The sequence below is a fragment of the Schistocerca nitens genome, chromosome 1, assembly GCF_023898315.1.
Source record: "Schistocerca nitens isolate TAMUIC-IGC-003100 chromosome 1, iqSchNite1.1, whole genome shotgun sequence".
NCBI lineage: Eukaryota > Metazoa > Arthropoda > Insecta > Orthoptera > Acrididae > Schistocerca > Schistocerca nitens.
In genome coordinates this window covers 139,059,485-139,063,428 of record NC_064614.1, presented here as the reverse complement: position 1 = coordinate 139,063,428, position 3,944 = coordinate 139,059,485, and positions in this window count along the sequence as shown.

Sequence of the window (3,944 nt, the reverse complement as noted above, 5' to 3'; positions counted from 1 at the left end):
AGCGGCCCCCTTCGTACTATGTACCAACACCAGGTTTAACCTTCTCTCTTCTCACATCATCATCGTACAACGCAAACATAGCACTATACTGTAACGCATCCATCACACGCACCTACACTTTAGAAACATACATACAACACAATTCTCACACACCCGCAATGAAAGACGAAGTGTGAGCAGGAAGAATATTTTTCCGACAGACGGCTGAACCCACTCCTTGGGATATCCCTGCCAATAACGCCATATGCCATTTAAATTTTTACTTATAATTAAAAAAAGAAAGGAACAACTTTATAATTAATGTAACAGTATCAACTCAAAAAATCAGTCTCTGTACAAGTGTAAAAGGCATTTCAGTTGTGATCCTTTCCAAAAATAGGACATCTTCAAATGTTACGATATATCATAGCATCTTTGATACTCGTATGTTTGTAAGCTCTTTGTGTGTATTAAAACATGTGGTGCGTGACAGAAATCTTCTCAGTGACAAATGTCCCCGGTCACCAACCATGCCGTCATATGACAAAATTGCAATTAGTCACTGGACTTAAAAATTTGATTTTTTCATAATCTACTCATTAACAGATATTATGTGACGTTCAAGTAATATTTATCGCTTAATTTTCGCCGAATTACGTCACCGACTTAATTTTTTTGTAATGGAATTAAATACTTTTTTCTGTGGCACTTGAAAGAGGCTTCTAAGAGAACTTCAACGACATAACATGTGTGGAACTTGATCAAATAGCATCAAGATAACAGCCCCGCAAACCACGGTCGCGCTGCCAGGAGAAGAGGTTCCGCAAAGATTTGGTCTAATATACCAAATCTGAGCAAGCACATAAATCAGGTACGGTTCGTGTGTTTACTATCACTGCTGTCATACCAAGGCTCAAAATGTTGACCTGGAGCATTGCTACGCACTATAAATTGATTCTGGAGAAACAATACTGCACGTTGAATTTCATGTGGAGTTAACGCTAGCACAGACCCGTGTCATAACGCATTTCACGCCTTCGGGACTCGTCGATGTTTCCCCACAGACCACTAGTTTTAATTTTCGCCACGGATAAAAATATTGATAAAAATAGGTTGGTGAACGTGCAGACCATTTTGCATTTCCTGGGTGACCGTTCCAATGCTCTCCATATGTTCTCGTAAGCGGGTCTGTCGCATAAATGTGTTGAATGGGAGGGACATCCGTCATGTCGGTGCCACACTGATTGCCTTGGATCCAGTGCGATGTCTTCCAATAACTACAGCAGTTGAGTATCTCAGTAACTCGAGATATTTGAACTTATTTGGATTCCCATCAATCAAACAGGCACCAATGACATGGGTCTTGAAAAACACGAATCGAACATTGATAGATCACGAGCGTCATTTGTAACCACTTCTTTGGGTCGACGTGATTTTCAACTGACGATTGGTGCATATTCAAAGATTAACTTGCCTGTGACTCGTAAACAAAGCTTCTCACTTAAATAAAATTTTTCACATATGTGCTGCACCACTTTTCACTTTTTGTAGATAACATCAGGGATGGTGGCAAGTTGGCTATATGCCCCCCCCCCCCCTCAATGGAGTATCATATTACACTGGATAAAATTACTTCAGAAATCAGCGAATATACAGGGTGTCCCAAAAAGAATGACCCGATTTTAAATAGAATTATTTATTAGGAAGAAGGGCTTGACACCAACAAATTGCGTACTAAATTACTCAGAAAAGACAGAAGTTTATAAAAATCCATCATAAATGTTCAATATGTCCTCCATTGGCTGTACGGACGTCATCTAGCCGACAGCCGAATTCATCCCAAACTGGCCGGCTAGGACTGTTGCCTTTACAGAGGCACCCTGTTTCTTCAAACTGTTTATACCACCGTCGAATGTTCTTTGGTGAAGGTGGTTTAGCACGAAATCGAATATGAAACGCGCGCTGAACTGCGATCACTGATTGAATACGATTGAATTTAATAACACAATACGCCTTCTGTTGGACGGACGCCATATGCACGAGACTGGCTGCACGCTCAGGTCAGCGCTCGTAGCGACATCTAGCGGATTTTTTCTGAACTCTAGACCACGCCGATTACATCTAGCGCCGTTTCAGTTACTTAGTGACATTTGTCTCAATATTATTACAAGTTAAAATAGGGTCATTCTTTTTGGAACACCCTGTATTACTCTAACAGAGTCAATCATTTTTTAAATTATGTAGCAATGTAGGTTCCAATGTAATTCAAACACATTTTAACAAAAGAATAAGAGCGGAAAATAGCTTACTATCTTAACCAATAAATATCATTTAACTTAAAATGGGCGTCTTATTATCTATTAATATATACTTTTTACCCCGAACTCCAAAACAGTTATCAGCAACTACTTTAAGCAACATCAAATTTTACCAGTTTGTTGGTGTACGACCCCAACTCTCCTTTTGTTAAGCAATATACCATTCCCCCAAACCCCCTCCCCTCCAATAGCCCCCCCCCCCCCACCTTGACCGACTTCTAGAATCACCCCTGGATAACTTTCGGAGAGCTGTAACCAATTTTGGAAGTCTTTGCCAAGAAGTTGAAGATGCAGCGAAATTTAAATCGGATGTAATGCAATGAAATGTAATGTTTGCAGAATACTCGCTTAATTGATCCCTCTCGTACTTACGAAATGCCTGCCTCTTAGTGACATTTGTATTGTCCGAGGGGGGAACCAAAAAAACCGGATTTTTGTTATAAAAAATTTATTCACAAACCTCTTTACAAAATTCCTTTAGTCTTCTTCAAAGTACTTTCCATTAGACGCAATGCACTTGTCAATTCTTCCTTCCCACTGTTTGAAGCATGCCTGTAACTCTTCAACTTCGATAACGTCGAGTGCCCTTTGCGAAGCTGTTTTTACTGCCTTCACATCATCACAACGCTCCCCTTTCAGCACTTTTTTTCATTCGCGGGAACAGAAAAATGGAGCAAGGGGCTAGATCTGGCGAACACGGAAGATGAACGAAGACAGACTATCACCGAGATGCCAAACTAGTTAAAATATGACTACCCGACCATTGACCTTAATCTGCCACGAGTAATGAGTGTGCTGGGCAAACATCTATTAGGCGCACTACGAATGTAGTGGTGTGGACATGTTGGGAATGTGGGTCTCACGGGAAGCCTGCAAGGGGTAAGTCTCTGCAGACACACTATCCCCTTTGCCCTCGGTGGCTCAGATGGATAGAGCATCTGCCATGTAAGCAGGAGATCCCGGGCTCGAGTCTCTGTCGGGCACACATTTTCAACATGTCCCCAGTTATGTATATCAACGCCTGTATGCAGCTAGGGTGTCGATTTAATTATCATTCTAGAGAATTTCATTCTAGAGAAGCTGCACGGTCATGAATGGTATCAGTTCTTTCGAGAACAGGTACTACTTTCATATATAGTTGAAACTGATTGATATCAACGCCATCTCTGTGCCTGGCTGAGCAATGGTTCAAATGGCTCTGAGCACTATGGGACTTAACTTCTGAGCTCATCAGTCCCCTAGAACTTAGAACTACTTAAACATAACTAACCTAAGGACATCACACACAGCCATGCCCGAGGCAGGATTCGAACTTGCGACCGTAGCGGTCGCGCGGCTCCAGACTGTAGCGCCTAGAACCGCTCGGCCACTGCGGCCGGCGCTGAGCAATGTTCTATTTGTTTTCTTATTTAATGGAAGAAGAAAGTTTTCCAGTTCTTGTGTATTTTGGAAGATAATTTGGCTTCCATCGTTGGAAGCAATTTAAGGCAGAAAAACGAAGGCCGAGTTTAGTGTCACGTTTTTACCGATGTCATTAGAGAGAGGGATTAGGTTAGGTGCGCTTTGACGAGGTAACGGCCATGGCTTTTCTTTCAGGAAACATTCTTTCATTCGCTGTGACACATTTAGCGAGCTTGTGCTCTGATG